The sequence below is a fragment of the Antechinus flavipes genome, chromosome 2 (assembly GCF_016432865.1).
Source record: "Antechinus flavipes isolate AdamAnt ecotype Samford, QLD, Australia chromosome 2, AdamAnt_v2, whole genome shotgun sequence".
NCBI lineage: Eukaryota > Metazoa > Chordata > Mammalia > Dasyuromorphia > Dasyuridae > Antechinus > Antechinus flavipes.
The window spans coordinates 410,585,995-410,607,265 of record NC_067399.1 but is presented as its reverse complement, the minus strand read 5'-3'; positions in this window follow the sequence as shown (position 1 = coordinate 410,607,265).

The window sequence follows — 21,271 nt, the reverse complement described above, 5'->3', positions numbered from 1 at the left end:
AAAGTATTCTTCAGTTTGCATCCAGACACCATCAGTTCTTTCTCTGGGTATGAATAGCATGTTTCATCATAACTCCTTCAGAATTGTGTTGGATCATTGTGTTCGGTAGTAGGTCCCATGGATATCTATGCTCTGCTAATAGCTTCCTACTTTTTAGCTTTTTTATCTGTGATATGGAGAAAAACATAAATATGTTTATCAGATTTGCAGATGGCACAAAGCTAGAAGCCATAGCTAATATAATGATAAAGTTCAGATCTAAAAAGCATAGAACAATCTTAACAGGTTAGAATGTTGGCTTGAATCTAATGAGTAAATTAAAAAGAAAAATTTTGATAAACTCCCAAATCTCAGCTTTTGAGACAAAAATTCACTATTTGACAAAAACAGATAAGATAATTGGGAAACAGTATGGCAGAAATTAGCTATAGACCAACATCTTGTACCAAGATAAGGTCAAAATGAATATGTGATTTTGACATAAAGGAAATTAGCAAATTAGGAGAGTAGGGAATAATGTATCTGTCAGATGTATAAAGAGGGAAGACTTTATGACCAAACAAGAGATAGAGAACACTATAAGATGTAAAAATGAATTTTCCAATTCCATTAAATTAAAATGTTTTTGCACAAGTAAAATCAATGCAACCAAAATTAAAAAGAAAGCAGAAAGCTGAAGAAAATTTTTTTACAAAGGTGACTGATAAATCCTTATTTCTCAAATATATGGAGATCTAACTCAAATTTATAAGTATACAAGTCACTTTTGTCTCATTGATAAATGATCAAAGGATATAAACAGACACTATTCAATTGAAGAAATCAGAATTATTTATAGTCATATGAAAAATGCTCTAAATCACGATTAGAGAAATACAAATTAAAACACCTCTGAGGTACTACCTCACAATTATGAGATATTTTATTTAGCACTACTCCTACTAGATAGTATAAAAAAAAACAAAAAAAGGAAAGAGGGAAGGACCTATTTGTACAAAAATATTTATAGTAGGTCTTTTTATGGTGGCAAAAAAATAGAATTCGAGGAGATGCCCATCAATTGAATAATGGCTGAACAAATTTTCATACATGACTACAATAGAATTACTATGCTATAAGAAATGACTAGTAGATAGATCTCAAGAAAAACCTGAAAAGACTAACTCAAACTGACACAAACTAAAGTGAACAGAACCAGGAGACCATTGTACACAGTAACAATATTGTAGGACAATCAACTGTGAATAACTTTTAACTATTCTCAGCACTATCATGCTCCAAGACAATTCAAAAGGACTCATGATGAAAGATACTATCTACCTCCAGAGAAAGAACTGTTGGAGTCTGAATACAGATCCAAGTATACTACTTTTCATTCATTCTTTTTTTTTTTTTCTTTTGGGCTATTTTTTCTTTTAACAACATGACTAATACGGAAAGATGTTTTGCATGATTGTACATTTATAACTATACCAAATTATTTGCTGTCTTAGGGAGATAGGAGATGAAGAAAGGAGAAAGAAAATTCGGAACTCAAAATTTTCTTTAAATGAAAGTTTTAAATTATCTTTACACACAATTGGGAAAAAACAAAATACCATTATACATGGTATTATATATGGGTTAAACTATCAACTGCACAGATACAAGAGGAATAAGACATAGTTAGATAGCAATTCATATGAAAAAGATAGAGGAGAGGCAGGTTAGGTCAGCTGTGTGCATGAGTCAAAAATAATATATGATAGCCTAGAGTGCTTAGTCTGCATGAAAAGAGGCCCATGCTCCAAACCAGGGAAACACTAGTTCCTCTGCTCAGACCACACCAATAGTGTCATGTTTGGTTTTAGATGTCACATTTTAGAAATGACATTGAGAATCCAGAGAAAGTTGAGAAAAATGATTGCTAATAACTAATGATTTGGGGAGATTTAAAGTTTCTCCTTTTTTTATTTTCAAGACCTTAGTCTCTAAAGGTGGAATTGATCTTCCCTTCTATCCAACCCTACCCAAGCTTACAAGTAATCTCTAGTCTATGATGAATTCCATTCAATCAAACTTAGGTAGAGACAGACCCTTTTGCCTAATTGGATGCGGATAGATCTTTTTGTACAAATAACCCAAGGTTGGGGATGATCTGGGTTTCATTGTCCAAAGGTGACATGACATGATTTTTCAACCCTTCATTTAATATTTATTTTCTCATTGTTAACCAGTCAGGATTAATTCCCACCCTGGGAAATAGCTAGTCTTAGAAACATGCATAAATTGAGCCTGCCATGATTATCTTTGATCTAAAGAGAGGTGACCAAATGACCATCTTTTTAATTAATAAATGTGCTGGCCTTATTAATAAAATAATTAAATTACCCAGAAACCATGTCTTTCAAACCTTTTAATCTCCACAATGTCCAGTGAACAAGTAGGATAATGAAGAGTCTTAGGGTTGTGATATCTGAAGATGGTTCATATACTCATTAATTTAGAAATAAAATCAAGCTTATAGATCATTCAGTCCTCAAATTCCTCCATTTAGAAACAAGAAAAATGAAGCATAGAAAGGGAATAACTTGCCCAGGGCTACTGGCAAAATAAATGAGATGCTAGATGGTATTGTGTATAGAGTACTGGTCCTGCAGGCAGGAAGACCTCTTGTTCAAATATGACTTCAGACACTTAACTTTTATTAGTTGTGGGACCCTGGGCAAGTCACTTAACCCCAACTGTCTTGTGGAAAAAAGAAAAGAAGTGGCAAAGGAAAGATTCAAACCAAGATCCTCTCATGCCAAATGTAACATTTTTTCCACTGTTATTGGCTGACTTTGATTATTGATATAAAATGGAGAAAATAGTACGTTTAGCACCTACTTCCCAAGATTGTTATGATAAAAGTATTTTATAAAACTTAAAATGTTAAAAAAAAAAAAAGGTGAGTAATTATTCTGTCTCATAATATTTTGTTTCTTTGTAACTTTGTTTTAGGAAAAAGCTAAAAAACCTATAAAATGTGCCATCCAATCAAAAGAAAAACCAAAATGTTTCAGAGGGACATTATTCTTTTGCGTGATGATCCCAGAAACTTTGTAATTATCCTAAGTGGCATATTTATCTGGTTTAAACACTTAAAATATGTGAGTGATGCTTCTTGTAGTAGCAATAAATTCAGTCATGGCAATATAATATAATGATAGGAAAAAAAAAACAGGTAGATTTATTCAAAAGTGGGATGGGCTGATTGAGAAGAAATGGATTTCCCTACACTGGAGATTTTCTTTTATTTTTTTATGAAAGCTTTTTATTTTAAAAACATATGCATGAATAATTTTCAACATTCACTTTTACAAACCTTGTGTTCCAAATTTTTTTCCTCCTCCCCATTTCCTTCCCAGACCACAGGTAATCTAATATATCCTAAACATGTGCAATTCTTCTATACATATTTCTACAATTATCATGCTGCAAAAGAAAAATCTGATTAAAAAGGAAAAAAAAATAGAAAGAAAACAGAGTGCAAGTAAACAAGAAAAAAAGTAAAAATATTATGTTGTGATCCATACTCACTTCCCACACTCCTTTCTCTGGGGGCAGATGGCTCTCTTCATCACAAAACTATTGAAAATGGCTTGAATCATCTCTTTGTTGAAAAGAGCCATGTCCATCAGAATCAATCAACTTATATTTCTGTTGCTGTGTACAATGATCTCCTGGTTCTGCTTATTTCACTTAGCATCATTTCATTTAAGTCTCTCCAGGCATCTCTGAAATCATCCTGCTGATCATTTCTTATAGAGCAACAATATTACATAACATTCATATACCATAACTTATTTAGCCATTCTCCAAATGATAGGCATCCATTCAGTTTCCAGGTTTTTTTGCCACTATAAAAAGGGCTGCCACAAACATTTTTGCACATGTGAGTCCTTTTCCCCTCCTTTATGATCTCTTTGGGATACAAGCCTAATAGAAACACTGCTGGATCAAAGGATATGGACAGTTAAATAGCTCTTTGGGCATAGTTCCAAATGTTGAATCAGTTCACAACTCACCAATAATGTATTAGTGTCCCAGTTTTCCCACATCCCTTCCAACGTTCATCATTATCTTTTCTGTCATTTTAGCCAATCTGAGAGGTGAGCAGTGGTACCACAGAACTGTCTTAATTTATATTTCTTCCTTCCTTCCTTTCTTTTTTTTTTTTTTTTTTTTTTTGCTGAGGCAATTGGGGTTAAATGATTTGCCTAGGGTTACACAGCCAGGAAATATTAAATGTCCGAGGCCACATTTGAACTCAGGTCCTCCTGACTTCAGGGCTGTGCTCTATCTACTACACCAACTACCTGCCCCTTAATTTGTATTTCTCTGATCAATAGTGATTTAGAGCATTTTTTTCATATGACTAGAAATGGCTTCAATTTCTTCATCTGAAAATTATCTGTTCACATCCTTTGACCATTTATCAATTGGAGAATGGCTTGAATTCATATAAATTTGAGTCAATTCTCTATACATTTTAGAAACAAGGCCTTTATCAGAATCTTTAAATGTAAACATTTTTCCTAGTTTGTCACTTCCTTTCTAATCTTTTCTATTGTTTTTTATTTGTGCAAAAACTTTTAAATTTAAAATAATCAAAATTATCCATTTTGTATTTAATAATGAGCTCCAGTTCTTCTTTGGCCCTAAATTCCTTCCTTCTTCACAGATCTGAGAGGTAATTTCTGATTTGCTTATAATATTACTCTTTATGTCTAAATCATGAATCTATTTCAATTTTATCTTGATATAGGATGTTAGCTGTGTGTCAATGACATACTAATTTCCAATTTTCCCAGCAGTTTTTGTCAAATAGTGAGTTCTTATCCCAAAAGCTGGGGTCTTTAGGTTTGTCAAATACTAAATTGCTATAGTAATTGACTATTTTGTCCTATGAACCTAACCTATTCCACTGATCAACTAGTCTATTTCTTAGCCATTACCAAATGGCTTTGATAACCACTGCTTTATAATATAGTTTTAGATCCGGTATAGCTAGACCACCTTCCTTTGCATTTTTTTTTTCATTAATCTTGAAATTCTTGACCTTTTGTTCTTCCAAATGAACTTTGTTATTATTTTTTCTAGCTTTATAAAATAATTTCTTAGGAATTTGATTGGCATGGCATACACTGGAAATTTCAAAGCAAAGGCTTGAATGTCTCGTTTTGGGATATGTTATAAATTCTTGTTCAGGTATTGTGGGACCAAATGAACTCTGAGATTCAGTAGTTCTCTTCATAAAATGTTAACTTCAGTAGGGGAATCTATATTAAGTGTTTACTTTAGAAACTACTTTGATTGTTTGCATCAACTTACATTCATTTTTTAAAAACCAGCAAGAAATATTTATGAAGTACATATTACATGCCAGGTACTGTTCAAAGTACTGAGAATTCAAATACAGTTAGAAAAAAATAATCCCCACCTTCAAGGTAGGGGACTCTAAATGGGAGAAAATAATTCATAAGAAACATCAATGGGGGAAGGAGCAGAAGGCACTCACAAGATTTGATAAAAAATGTATAGACTCAAGAGTGCATCTAGGAGTGGATTTAGATATGGCTGGGCTAGATGTCTTCTTTAAAACAGAAATTCTGAGAGGAACCAGCCAATCAGAGGAAAAAGTTGCAGGGGCAGAAAATAGTTCCATTCTTAGAAGTTCAATGGTGAAGTGAACATACAACTCCAAAAAATAATCTAAGGATGCATTTTTAAAAAGATTTTCAGGGAGAAAAAAAATAATTTATATAGCTGGCTAGGTATATGGCATATAGGGATAGATAGATAAACATTTTAGGTTTTCAAGACACTTTACAAATATTATTTCTTTTGATCTTTACGATAATTTTTATAAGTAACATAAATATTATCATCTCCAATGTACAACTAAAGAATCTGGGGTTAAGTGATTTGCATAAAAGTTGTGTCTTGCCTAAGGTTATTCAGCTGACTAATTAAAGGTCAGATTCTTTTTCCTACTTAATAATGCCCTTTTAGAATCCAAAATAATGCTATGTACACAGCAAGTACTCAATCATTAAAGTTTTAAATAGAATATTAACAGAGCCTATAAAACTGGGTTTCCATGGGGAAAAAAAAAAAGAGGAGAAAAAAAGTCTGCTTTTTGTTATCATGAACTCTATTCAGTTCTTTCCAATATTTCATATCCTCTGTTTTGGTATCTACTATACTTAGCTCTCTTTGGGATCTTGGGAAAAACATAATGGACAGTAAGATAAATGATTAAGAATGGTAACTGAAAAACTTTTCTTGCCATGAAAATTAAAATTTGACATACCCTCTCTGGGCTTACTCCCTTAATTTACATTGGCCCCAAAAGTTTGGTTCCCAGAAAGGTGACTATTTTTCTAAAACTGTAACACATTAGTCTCCAATGATGTGTTTTTCCTTAGCAATCAGCCAGTAAACTTAATTAGTTTTTTTAAGCATTTGCTCAAATGGTATAAGAAGCAAAATACTTAAAATGCATTTTTTGAAATTAAAACAAAAAACAGGAGTATGCTCTCTCATAAATCCACAAAAAAGTCTGTAGGGGTAGGAGTTACCATGAATTTATAGTATGTTGGTATCAAGGCTTATACATAAGGGACACATATGGCCAAGGCAACTCATAACTCTAGAATTTCAAGGCCTCAGCATGCTAACTTTTTCTGAGGAATCCTAAAATTCACTGTGAGGTATGAATGAAGGTCACTGTCCTATAGGTTACTGTGAGGTGATGAGTGAATTTGATCCTCAGTTGTCGTGCCTCTTCCCAATGCAAGCTGTCCAAGCTGAATAGGTCACTCCAATGTGAAACTGGCTCAGGCAGATCACTCAGCTGTAGAGCTATATCTTTGCTGGACTTGGTTGTTCCCTTCCTGGGAGGCAGGTAGCTTGTCCACTACCAGAAAAATCATTCATGGCTCTTCAATGGGCTCTTTGGTATTTTATCCCTGTTGGATGGGTGGATGTGGTAGATTTTCTGAGCTTTCTCTGGACAAGCAGATATAGTCTTCACAACTTTTAGCCTCTGAGTTGGCTGGATACTGCTGGCTCAGTTTTGGCTTGCCCCTTTTAATCCTCATCCTAAAAGGGTCATACCTTTAAAAGCAAAAATTGAAGAATTTTATTAAAATGCAGGTAGTATTATCTAACTAAATTATAGTCTCTTGGGTGAGATTTTAAAATTTATTTTATTTTATTTTTTATTATTAAATCTTTTTATTTACAAAGCATATGCATGGGTAATTTTTCCAATATTGACCCTTGAATAACCTTTTGTTCCAGATTTTCCCCTCCTTCCCTCCATCCCCTCCCCTTGCTGGCAGATAGTCCAATATACTCTTGTAAATATGTTGAAATACATGTTAGATCCAATATATACATATTTAAAGAGTTATCTTGTTGCACAAGAAAAATCAGATCAAGAAGGAAGAAAAGGAAAAACTGAAAAAGAAAACAAAATGCAAGCAAATAATAACAGAGAGAGTGAGAATGCTATGTTGTGTTCCACACTCTGTTCCCATGGTTCTCTCTCTGGGTGTAGATGGCTCTCTTCATCACTGCCCAAGTGTAACTGGTTTGAATCATTTCAATGTTGAAGAGAGCCATGTCCATCAGAATTGATCGTTATTTAGTCTTGTTGCTGTGTATAATAATCTCCTGGTTCTGCTCATTAAATTGATTTTATTAAGACAAAAGGAGAAAACTACATTCCTTTAGAAAAAAAATTATATATATAGTTTTGCTGCCTCAGTTTCCCCGGTTCCAACCCCTCTTTTCTGCTCATTAGAACTGAAATAATTAGGGATATGGAGATCTGACATTCCAGAAGATAAGAAGCCACATGTCCTACATCAGATATCTAATTGGCATTGTTTATAATTCTAAGTTTCAGACTTCCTGGCTCTAGCTGGACAATTCCTAAGTTCTCCCAATTTGTTAGAATTTATGGTCCTGCCCCCAACCTGTCAGAACTGGATTGATTTCCCTGCATGGAGATTTCCACTCACCAGAGTTTGGACCCCACTCCTTTTTGTCTACCCGAGTTTAGTCATATATATGTCATTAAGAACTCACATTTGCTGTTGGATTCTTTGAGATGAAAGTCTCATTCAGCCCTGGGATCAAAAATGGATTCTTTTGATCCCAGTAAATCTCTCCCTCTCAGAAATCCAAATAAAATATTAAAAACTCTCTAATCTCTATCTTGCCTCAATTTCTCCAACATTACTGTACACACACACACACACACACACACACACACACACGCACAGCTATTGGCCGCTTCCTCTTGTTTCTGATAATGACATAAACCAGGCAAGGCAGCACCATGTATCTAGGGGTATTTTGGAGACAATGCAGAACTAGGAATCAGCTAATGACAGAATCTCAGAATTAGAGATATCTGGAAGCCATCTTGTAAAATCAATAACAGAGGACTAACAAATAAGAGATTTTCTCTGACTCTATTAATAGAAAGCAAAAAAACTAAAATCTGACTAAAAAAGAGTAGTCAAGATCTTTTCATCCTTTGAAAGGAAAAAAGCCTTTGAATTTTAAAAGTATAAACTTCACAAGATCAACTGTGTGGCTCTGGACAAAATGGAAAGAGCACTAACCCTAGAGTTTGAACTTTCTCTAGAGCCCATACTTACCCTTCCCTTTGATCTTTAAAAATCCCCCTTCATTCTCAGGCAATTGCTAAAATCATTTTTTATTTTGTCAGTGAGTTTTAACAACATATAAACAAACTCATAGGTCACAACAGTAAAATGTCAACTGTTATATTGAGACTTAAATATCAGGATATGAAGCAATTTGTGTAATAGCTGAAGAGGCAGTTTACATTTCACCTTGGTTCTGTGTTGTCTGAAAAATATACTCTAGGTCCATGACTTCTGATAACCCAGGTCAGTATCTGAAGCTCCTCTACATTATTTGGGGTCATCTGATATTCTTCTATAAAAAGGATGTGGTAGAGGAAAATTCATCCTGCTATCAGTCAGCTCTGACTAAAGAATTGATTCAGGAAGCCTAGAGATCTGAAATATAGAGGATTGTCTCCAAGGCTAGAAATGTCCATCTCAGGATTGTTTCTCAATTATTTATTGCAGTAAGGAAAAACAAAGGAAAAAAGACAGTCAGGGTCTCCTAAACCAACACATTTACTTTAGTTGCTCTGTATTCATACTTTAGCATTATTGCCCTGATGGAGAGAAAGGACCTCTCCTATCCTCATCCCTCCAAAGGAAGGCTCTAGTAATCCTGACTAACTCCATAGAAATGAGGAAAGAAAAGAGAAGAGGCCATTCACTCTCTTTTTAAGAGCCAATGAGTCATTGGCTCTTACTGCTTGATGACTAATAAGGGACTATTTCATCATTTCTTCAGCAGAGAATTAGTTACATACATATGGCAGAGTTCTGCAGCATATCCTATAGAATGCAGCAAATAGCTATATAAAATAAGAGAGGGTTCACCTTTAAAATGCTTCTAGCTCTAAATCTATTTGTTATTTATCTGACTGCTATAATTAATAAATTATAAGAAAAAAACTGAAAAGAATATTAAATCAAAGGACTAGAAGAAGCTTTACCAAAAAAAAGGTCATGTATTTGAGAAATATGTTAGCTTTTCATCTTTCACCATCAAATGTTTTGGTTATTTTAAACAAGTGTGGATTTTTATATTCCATTAAATAATTCCAATTAAATATTTACATTTGTCAAGGGGGCAACTGTTTTCATTTCTCTTTCTGTAATTTCCCAGCCTTATATTTCAAATTTGGCAAAATGTGTTTCGCAATCTATGTCCTGAACTTGTGTTTGAAGACCACAGATTAAATAAAAATGATGAAGTAGGGGAATATTAATGTGGGATTTTTTTTTGCTTTATTTTGTCTTACTGATGTTTAATTTTTTATTCATTAAATAGAATCTTTTTGTTTTCAGTCTTTATCCAGGATCTCATCCAATTTTTATTTCTAAATCCTGTCCAGAGAGATTAAAATCATGCCTTGAATCACAGCCCAGTATCTTCCTCCTATTTAGTTATACTCTCCAAGAACTTTTCTGGGCCTCAATTTTATTACATGCTAAATGAAAGAATTTTATTAGAGAATCTTTAAAATGCCTCATTAAGCTCAAATATTTTATTTCTAGCTATTTTTCCTGTCATTCAAATTAAAAATTGTGAATTTTATTAGATGAAAGTTATTTAAACTATACATGGATTGATTTTTTCCTAATTCTTAATTGAAGAGTATAGTAGAAAACTATTGCAGCTTAGAGCTATCTTTGGAGGAGCATTGACCTTTTTGTCTGAATGGGAAGGCTGAAGCTCTAAAAATAAATTAACATAGAATTCTTCTTGACCATGTATTAAATTAATTTTCTCACCTTCACCACCAAATCTCCATCCCCACAAACTATGCCTTAAAAAGTTATACCATTTTTATTAAGAGGTAGTATGAAGTAATGAAAATTAACACTAAGTCAGAATGTTTCATCTCTCTTTTCTGACATTTAATTAGATGTGAGAGCTTAGCTAAGTAACTGTAGGTAGAGTGTGAGAATGTAACCTATGACTCCAGTTAATATATGCTACGTTGAAAGTATGTAAACAAATAAAGAAGCTCCAAGATGTGCATGTGACTTTCGACCATCTCTGACATCATGCCTTTTTTGTTCTGTTTCTATATAATATTTTACCTGATCTAAAGGTAGGTCCATTACTTTGTCCTGCTGCCACTCAGGACTGTTGAGCTTGTGAGTAAACTCCTTTAAACTCCCTCAATTAACTCAATAAACCCTAATAAGAGTGCACAGAGTAGTGTGGACCCTCCCTTCTTTCTTCAGTATCTCAGTATTATCCTCTTAGGGTAGAGCTGTTCCTTTGGAAATTTAGTATCCTTAGATCAGCATAATCAGGGCACAATTACATTATATTACATTAACAATCTCAGTTTCTTCATATGTGTGTTGTTACTGTTACCAGGGAGAAATACATATTGAGCATAAAGTTCTGCTGGCTGGGAGACTCTTTAGTCTGTTTTGATTCATGGACTAAAGAGGGATTGTGTCTTAAAGAAACAACATTGTTTTCCCTTCACCTGGGAAAAGAAAATATGCAGGCAGGGATAAGCAGAGATGAAGAGAGAAAGGAGGAAAATTGAGTGAGGAAAAGAAATATGTAGGGAATACTAAGGATCAACAGCACCACTGCACAATGATGAGAAGAGGACAATGAAGGGAAAGAGAAGTTACATCATACAAATGTCATCTAGAACTGAGATGAGGAGAGTCTATGATTGTTGGTGTTTTTCTTCCTCTCCCCTTGTTGCGTTCTATTCTCCTCTCAGGGAGAGTGAGTACCCAGTTCTGGAGCTTCTCTCTCTTCTTTAAAGTCTGTTTGCATTTCTGCTTAATTAGGATTGACTGTCAGCTTAAAATAAAGTGTTATTAATCAAAACAGTTTCTCATTGGTATGTTTACATTCTTGGAAATAGGAAGCCAGACAGAAGGTCAGTGACATATGGAGTACAGAGAGAGGGAGGAGATAAAGAAAGGTAGATTTACCACTAAAACTGTAATTCTTTTTCTCCACTTTGGAGCTCTGACGCTATCTACATATTTTAGTATTCTCCATGTAATGAACATATCTCTGGGGTCACTATCCCAGAATCAAGCCACTATTATCTCCCTGTAAGGTCTCTAGGAATATTCTGGGATTGGGGTAACTCTTCACTAATACCACCTAATTCCCATTGGTTGTTTCCCCCATCTTTAGCTAACAGTAATTAGGGCCTCAATTCCATTTAACTTCTACTAACTTGCATAAAGGTCAGCTAGGTAATATAGTAGATAGAATGAATATAGGGTATGAAATCAAAAAGACTCACCTCCCTAATTCAAATCGGCCTCAAAAACTTACTCATTCAGTGACCCTGGGCAAGTTATTTTAACCCTGTTTGCCTCGGTTTACTCATTTATAAAATGAGCTGGGGAAAAAAATGGCAAACCATCTCAATATCTTTACCAAGAAAACACCAATTGGGCTCATAAAGTCAGACACTACTGGAAAATTACTGAACAATAACAACAGATAGACAGGACTATTAGTAGATAGTATTGTTCTGAAAATGGGCATAAAGCCTAGGGAATGAGTGCCTCAATGAGAAGTACAATCACTCAAAAAAAGTAGCATAATAATCTACATAGGAAAAAAATCCATAAAAATTGCTTAGGGTCCAAGCTATTGTAAATGTCATAAAGAGCTAGAAAGGTATTCCTTTAGTAGACCATTTACCAGAGAAATAGGTGTCTCTATAAGCAGGTTTAAGAAAAAAGACTCATTCCTAAGTATCAGTAACACACATCCCCCTTTTCTTCTTTACTTTTGAGGTCTAGGGATCAATTTATATTATTAATCTCTTTCTTTTTATAGGATCCCCTGCTTATAGGAATTTGCACTTGCTTAGGAATGATAATCCACTGTGTTTGTGATGTCAGAATGGAGCTACTTTCTCAAACTTCACTGAAGCCATCTCTTTACAAACATCCAACCTCTTTCCCAAGACCAGGAGCATTGTTCAATCCTACTCCATGTTCCAGGAAGTAGAATAAATTTTTCTCTTCAAGCTCCCTGCTCCCAAAATTCTCCAAAAGCACCATACCAGAAGCCTGTGTTTAAAACAAGTCACTAAGTGGTGTATTCTGGGATAGCATTTGTTTTTCATATAGCAGTGTGTACAACAAAGGTACTTACACTGTGATTTGCAAGTCAACAGGGACTCTATTTAGCTCATATGTCTTAGATTAAATCCTGAAGATGGAGAAAAAGTTGAATAAAAAGAAAGGGTGAGGTTAAATCTGGAAAATTGTGGAGTGTTTTTTGACAATTCTAAGTTATTCTCTTAGACAAAGACTCATTTTTGAGGAAACCATGATCTCCAAAGAATTAAAATAAGAGGACAATCAAGAAATGTATGGTGAGTGTGAAATGTTCTGCATGCAAGACGTATCATAAAATATCATCCAAGAAATTGGAAAAAAAGATGAGGTATACACGTAGGAAGAACAGGAGATAAAAGAAAAATGATCCAAATGCTGCACTAGAACACACACACACACACACACACACACACACACACACGAACAGTCAAACAGTGAAAATAAATTCAAATAAAGATGTTTGCATGAATGATTTTATAGCTATAACACTCAAGACACTCAACAAAAAATTAAATAAATTAATGAATGACTTTAGCAAATAGCAGAGCACAAAATAAATCCATAAAAATCATGCTATCACCAAAAAAAAATCAGACAAATGGATAGAGAAATATTTTTAATAATGACAAGATTTAGCAAATTTTGTTAATTTGCATCAGTTAATTTGTTAAGATATGCATATATATAAAGAAAACTTCAAAAGAGTTTGTCAAATAAATGGATTTAATACAACATTAAGTTGAACAAATTATAATAAAAAATGCCCAAACTTTCTAAATTAGTTTATAGATTTAATAAAACACCAATCAAAATTCCAAAAAGCAATTTCATAGCCATTTAAATAGATAAAAGCCATAAAATATTAATTAACTAATTTAGATAAAGCCACAAAACATTACTATGAGAAAATTAATTGGCAATATTTGAGGAACTATGCAATAGAATTTGTCAGAAATTAGTACAAAGAGAAACTTTCCCTAACAGATTTCAAATTATATAAATGAACATATAAATTAAAACTGATAAGATATATCTGGCCTTGAATAAAAGAAAAGTTGTGCAAAGGTTGTACTAGAACACACACACACATGAACAGTCATCAACAGTGGAAATGAAATTCAAATAAAGATGTTTGCATGGATGATTTTTATAACAATTTTAAAAACAGATTGATGAAACAAAATAGAAAATTCAATCAATTACACAGTGTATTTAAATATAATCTTGCTAGGATCTTTTTTGTTTTCTTCTCAAAACTGAAAATTATCGACTACTAGAATAAATCCAGGAATTTTTAAAGAAGATCCCCTCCTGTATCAAGATGATCTGAAGAATACCATTTAATTGCTCTTTTAAACATTCAATGTTTAAGAGATTTCATTAAAAAGAAATTGGGTTGCCATATCTGTTCCTGGAAAAGTGGGGAATATTCCCTCTAGTTGGAAGAATACTTTTGCCAAATATCAGAGGAAGAAGGAATAAGGTTTCTAATCAACATTTCTGAACTGGTGATGATAGCAGATGTTTAAACATGGAAAGAAGGCAAGCTTTTGTAAGGACTGAAAAACACAGTGAATTAATTATGAAGATGTGAAATTGTGAAGTTGTAAAGAAAGTCAAAGATAAAAATTTGAGGCAAGAAACTTTGGAGGAATTAAGGAAGAAAGAGAACTAAAGCTGAAGAAGAATAATTCAAATGAAAAGAAAGGGAGAAGGAAAAGAAAGAAAGTTAGTAGGTTGCAAGGAGAGGAAATTGGATATTTCTGTCAAAGTGCTAATGAGGTGAGAAGGTGCTAACAAGGTGAGGAGAATTGAAGAATTTTTTTGTTATTTTTGCACTAAAGTAATTGAGAAGAATTAACCACCCAAGAACTATTAGAAGAGAAGAAGGAAAGAAGGAAAGAAGGAAGGAAGGAAGGAAGGAAGAAAGGAAGGAAGGAAGGAAGGAAGGAAGGAAGGAAGGAAGGAAGGAAGGAAGGAAGGAAGGAAGGAAGGAAGGAGAAAGAGAAAGAAAGAAGGAAGGAAGGAGAGAGGAGAAAGAGAAAGAAAGAAAAGAAAAAAGGAAGGAAGGAGAGAGGAGAAAGAGAAAGAAAGAAAGAAAAGAAAAAAGGAAGGAAGGAGAGAGGAGAGAGAGAAAGAAAGAAGAAAAAGAAAAAAGGAAGGAAGGAGAGAGGAGAAAGAGAAAGAAAGAAAAGAAAAGAAAAAAGAAGGAAGGAGAGAGAGAGAGAGAAAAGAAAAGAAAGAAAAGAAAAGAAAAAAATAGAGGATCTTGCTTTCAGCAAGTTTTAAAAGCAGTGGCCTTAACAAATTGTAGAATATTTGTTTTTCTGCAATAGCAAATAACTTTCTGTGACCAATCTCAATTCTAGAGTACTAATGATGCTGCCTATCTCTGTATGCCTCAGTTTCCTTAAATTCTAATTAAATGTTTCAGACAAACTGAATTACCATTATGGTTTTATATATATTTGTATACACACACACACACATACACATATACATTATATAGATATACACACACACACATACACATATACATTATATAGATATATATATACACACATACATACATACATATATGTATATAGATATATACATATACACACACATATATATAATACATACTATATATATAATATATATATATAAAATACATTATATATATATTTTAACTAGCAGAACTTTGATTCGATATGGAGGCTGTTACTTTGCCAGAGTTTTTTCCTTCAAAGCAATTGACATCAGCTTCTTTTGTTCTCTCTCTTACCTCCCCCCCATTCAGAGCTGCAACTTGAATCAGATAAGATTTAATTGCCCCCTTTTTTTCTCTTCTAACAGGTTTTCAAAAAGACTGCTTTTCTGCCAGATTTTAAAAGTAGTCAAGCTTTCTTTTTTTTTTTTTTTTCAAATTAGTGCAAACAGGTTACAATTAAGTACTGTGTGGATACTTAAAGTGAAGAACTTAAAGGAATATATGAATTCTTTTTCTCTATTTTATTTTCATTATTTCTGTGTTTCCCCTATGACCTATATAATATGTGCAGGCCCATATTTACTTGAGCCTTGGGCAGCTATAAACATATTTACTGAACCTGAGCTGATGACATTTATCATTATTTGACATTTATCGATATTTAGTCTATTATCTTGACCACTATCTGCTTGATTAAGCATGAAGGCCTGATTTTCTGTTTCCCAGAAATCAGGAGATTTAGGGGAAACAGAAACCTTCCATTCCAATATCTCCGAATAGCAACAACCAATTAGATGCTTCCCCCTCCCCTTCTCAATGCTCTCTTACTTGTGATGTAATCTCTTGTATAAAAACTATGTCTCTTTACTACTTCTTTAACCCTCCTACCACAAGCTTTCTCTTTCTTATCTTGTGATGGGATGGCTCATCCTCCACAGGTTTTAATAAACAACTTTTCTGCTTTCTTCTGAGTGATCTTTGAGTAGTCATTTTGGGTAAGGGTCTTCTACATCCCTCACAATATAATAAGGAGTTAATACTCACAAAGCATTTTTTAATGCTAAGCACTCTTGCAATATTGAAATGACCAATTGCCAAATTTCTTAATCATTATTCTTAAAACTTAACAGAATTCCTTAAATCAACACAACAGACAGATAAGTCACAAGCATAGGCTGCACAAACATAACATTTAACAAGTACAAATTAGTGGAAAACTCCTAATATCTCAGGGATGCCATGAGAGGAGTATTCAGATCCACAATCTCTCCCTTCCAGAAACCCAAATTGAGCCTTTTGGAAGATTGATTAGGCTTCCAAACTCCAGTGTAGAAGTGAAGGGATCAGATCAAGTGTGTCCCTGCATTTAGAGAACATCCAGATGTATTTTCCTGTATTTTTACACACAGAAAAATACCCAGAACCAAATTGTGCCTAATAACACCCAGATTTGTGCCCGAAGGCACCCAAACCCAAGTTGTGCTTAAAAAGCACCCAGATTTGTGCCTGAAAGCACCCAGATCAGATAGTGTCGCATGGCATCCCATTGGCACTTTCTAGAGTTGTGTGGCTTGTCAGCCTAACTTTTTCTGGGGACCCAGATTTGCTAGCAATCAGACCAGACATAAAACTTACCTTGCAGGGTGAAGTTTCAAACCAGGTTCTCCATGTAACTGAAATAGAGATTTGTTGGTGGTAAGTCTTTACTACATTTGGAACTAGTCTCGGGATTCTGGAAGAAACCAGGGGCCCATTTCCCTAAAAGAATCCAGGACCAGCCAGCTCAACGTCTGCCACTGAAACCTTCTGTTCTCCAATCTCTAATCTTGCTCTCAGATCTTATATCTCGTGGGGGGAGGAGGCTCCAAAAATGTAATTCTGGAGAAACTGAGGCAAACAGAGATTGGTTTTTAATATTTTAATAGTGAAGAATTTGGGCTAGCCGGTCAAACAGGACTCATGTCCAAAAGATGTTTGACCCCCTCTCCGCTCCTCCCCCCTTCCCTCCCTCCACCCCCCCCCCCCAGACAGCTGCATGGGACTCATCTCAAAATATTCAGCAGCAAACAATTAATTCCAGAGACTTTTATAGAGCTCCAGCTATAGGGAAACAAAGGCAAGAGAGGGAAGGACACTGGGTAAGTGGACAAGCCATAATTCTAGGAAAGGATCATAACTTAGTCCTGACAAGATGGGGGTCAAGATAAGGTCAAGAGCAGGAAATGGGGAGTTAAGGGCAAATCCTAGCAGGAATTTGAGATAAGCCACCTGGAGTTTATGATTCTATGAAATGTAAAGTGGTCAGAGTTTCTCTCAATCCTGATGGTCAGGAAGGGAGTGTGTGGCCATAATAATTTTATTCAGGGCATAGTTAATAATTCAGGGAAACTGAGGCATTATATTTCCTGACAGAGGTGTGTGATATAGTCCAGTTGCAGAATAAGAAACATTATTTTTGACATAGCTAATGTGGAAATTTGTTTTATGTGACTATACAAATTTGTTACAAACGATTTTTTTTCTTTTTTTCAGTGAGAACAGAAAATACTGGTTGGGAGTATGTGGGACAGTGACCCTTACCCAAATCAAAATCAGAGACTCTCAAGGTAAAAAGCAAAAAAGGATTTATTACAATCTGGAAAGAAAGAGCAATTCCCAACAGACAAGGTATCAGTAGAGAAGTGCAAAGTGCAAACTGCACAACACAAGATTATGTAGACCCTAAGTAGAAGCCTCCATCACCACTACCACCACTCCTGAGCTTTTCTCCCATTAGCTAGGGACCAGAGCCAAAAAACTAAGAATACTAGTCATTAACACATTTTTTTTCCTTTTCCTTATCTCAGTTTATGCCATTCAGAAGAATATTGGTTAGGAATAAGGATTGGAAGGAAAAAGAGCAAAAGAAAAGAGGATTGTTGAAGCATTTTTAAAATAAATATACAGAATAAAAAAAGGTCAAAATGAAATAAAGATAGTTTAAAAGTTATGTGTTGAATTTATTATATACTTAAAAAAGAAAACCAACTATGTAAAAGAGATTTGCAGTTTTATGTATAAACAATTTTTAAAAACTACTATCTATTCTCAAAGTACAAACTGATCTTCCTCCCAGAAGAGAAAGCAAAGAATCTTGAGAATTATCACTCCCCTGTTCAAATTATCAGAAAGAAATAAGTGCTGTTAAGGTAATGGTTGTTTTAATGAAATAAGAGCTTTGTATAAAAGGAAAAAAAAAGAAGTGTCTGAAGAAATAGAGAGTAATCCTAATCTATTCATAGAATTTCACAGTGGACAAATTTGACATAAGAAAGAAAGGGAAAAATGACTATTTAAGAGTTAAAGCCAAATAATGGATATGAAGTGCTTCCTCCCTTTCCCCCTGTAGTATTGATGAGATCTAGATATGGGTATCTAAATGAAATTAGGGTTTAATTGAGGTCTAGTGGTAGGTTCGGAGTACAGGGAGTCGAATAGAGCTCCCCTGCAATCCCATTGGATTCAGCACAAGGATGGAGAGTTAAATGAGGTCTAGTAGAGGCACAAGAGTCCCCTGTAAAGGAATTAACAGGCCCGAAACATCTAGATTGATAAAAGAGGTTTATTATGGGGTTTGGAAGTAAGGTTAAAGTATAGTTAAGGAAATAGGTGAGGATAAAGAGAGGAGGGCACAGAAAAGTGTTCCAGGGGACAGAGAGTCCTTAGTGCCAGGCATGCATGGTGCTGACATATTTGGACCCTCTTTGAAGAGAGGGCTCCAGCTTGACTCTTTTATAATGAGAGATTTAGCTAAATGGGCCTATGGATGGAGTCCAGCTCCTCACTGGATTTCAGTTAGGATTAGAGTTTGCTTGGTGGGGGTTGGGAAACCTGAGCAGATCATTAGAATGGGGGCTGGAACAGCCCAAGTTGGCTCAGATCCGGGTGGGGGCAGGGACAGGCCCAGATCTATTGGAATTCAAAGGGATGCTTTTGACCAGGATTTGTGAATCAAAGGTCCTAGCTTCCTGAATTGATATGATGGGGTTGGGAATCAGAGAGGAATAAATCAATCTAGTTTCTTAAAGGTACCACAACCCACATCAGTATCAGATAAACTGAGGCGAGTAGAGACTGGTTTAATTTTAAAGTAGAGAGTTTAACAAACCAGCCAACTGCATGGGAATATGTTTCCAAAGCATATGGTACCAGAGAAATTGAAGCGCAGAGCTTATATAGTGTTTTAACTAACTAGGGTTTGCAAGCAGAATATAGAAGCTGAGTATGCTATTAGCCTAACATCTTGAGCTGTTGTTATCTTTGGGAAACACTTCAAAGGCAGAACAGGGAAACAAAGGCTGATGAGGGAGGCAAGGACATTGGGAGGATGGGAGGCATAATTCCAGGGAATGACAAGCCTGTCAAGATATAAGTTCTTATTAAGGTTTAAGTTGTATTCTTATATCTCCTTGTCTTGTCAAGGACAGGAGATGTCAAAGAGAGGAGATAGCAAGGCATAGGACAATTCTCAAAGTCCTGAGGGAGGGAGGGATCACCCTGGCAAGGATACAGATAGGGAAGCAAGCCCCTGGACAATGTTTTTCTTTGCTATCCTTCACTGTGACACAACGGTATATGAAGGGGAGTTGGAGTCTCAAGGTTTAAAGTTTTCTTTTAAACTCAATTTTCCCAAGCCAAATTATACAAATAAAAAGGGAAGGGGGCATGGGCAACACCCCTCCAAAAAAAAAAAAAGAGTAAATGTCTATAAAGAGGAAAGAGCTGCTTATTTTCTATGGAAAGATGATGATGCAGAGCCATGTAACAACAGGTGGTATAGATGCATATGTGCAAGTATAAGAGGAAAAAGAGATGAGCAATGGAAAGTATGGACCAACTCAGATTTATCAAGGATAATATAACTGCAAATATTTATAGCAGCCCTTTTAATGGTAAAAAAAAAAAAAAAAAAAAAAAAAAAAAAAAAAACTAAAAAAAGTAGATGCCCAATTTGGGGAATGGCTAAATAGTGAATATAACAGAATATTGCTGTGCAGAAAGAATGAACATGATTAATACAAAGAAGCATAACTCATAATAAAGTAAACCAAAACAAAGTAAAATAAGAACTAGCAACACAATATATACAAACAAGCATAACTCATAAAGTGAACCAATACAAAGTGAAGTAAGAACCAACAGAGCAATACGTACAAAGTCGATGTTCAGTAGTATCCAATTTTTCATGATCACATTTGAGGATTTCTTGGCAAAGATATTAGAATAGTTTGCCATTTCCTTCTCCGTGTCATTTTAAAAATGTGGAAACCGAGGCAAGCAGACGTAAGTGATTCATTCGCCCAGAGTCACCCTGGAAACTAGTATCTGGAATTGAGTTTGAACTTAGGATCTTTCTGACTCCAGGCCTGGCGTTCTATCCACTGAGCCACCGAGCAGCCCATACAATACAATAATGTTGTTTGTTTTTCCTTCTCAGAGGATGGTGAGATTGGGGGGTGATTCTAAGGCAAGCACGTGATTTGGATTTTAATGAGGGTTGGGCAAAGTGGATTTCTCTTCCAGGGCCATCTGGGTCCAAGACATAGATCAGAATGACAGGAAATGGCTTTCAATTATTACCAAAAATATAAGTAGGAAGACCAACAACAAATGAATCAGCACTGAAGAAGTGAAATTATGACTAAATGTGGCCCCAAAGTAAAAATTCAAGAAGATACTTCCCTTAGCTCCTTTACAGAAGCGAGGGGTCGGTCCTTGGATGTGGAATACCACAGATTACGTTAGACTTTTTTTGACCTGTTAGTTTTGCAGAACCCTTGAGCTGACTCTTGCCTGACAGCTCCAGGAAAGCATGTCCCACGGCAGGTATAAACCTAGCACCCCAATTGGTACTTAATACCTAATTACAAATAAAGCGAGGTTCTCTTTTCCCTGATGTAATTAACACTAGTAAGCATCAGTACTAGGGAACTAAGCACACTCTTGGTGAAATTATACTTGAGCTTTCAAGGAGAGCGAACTT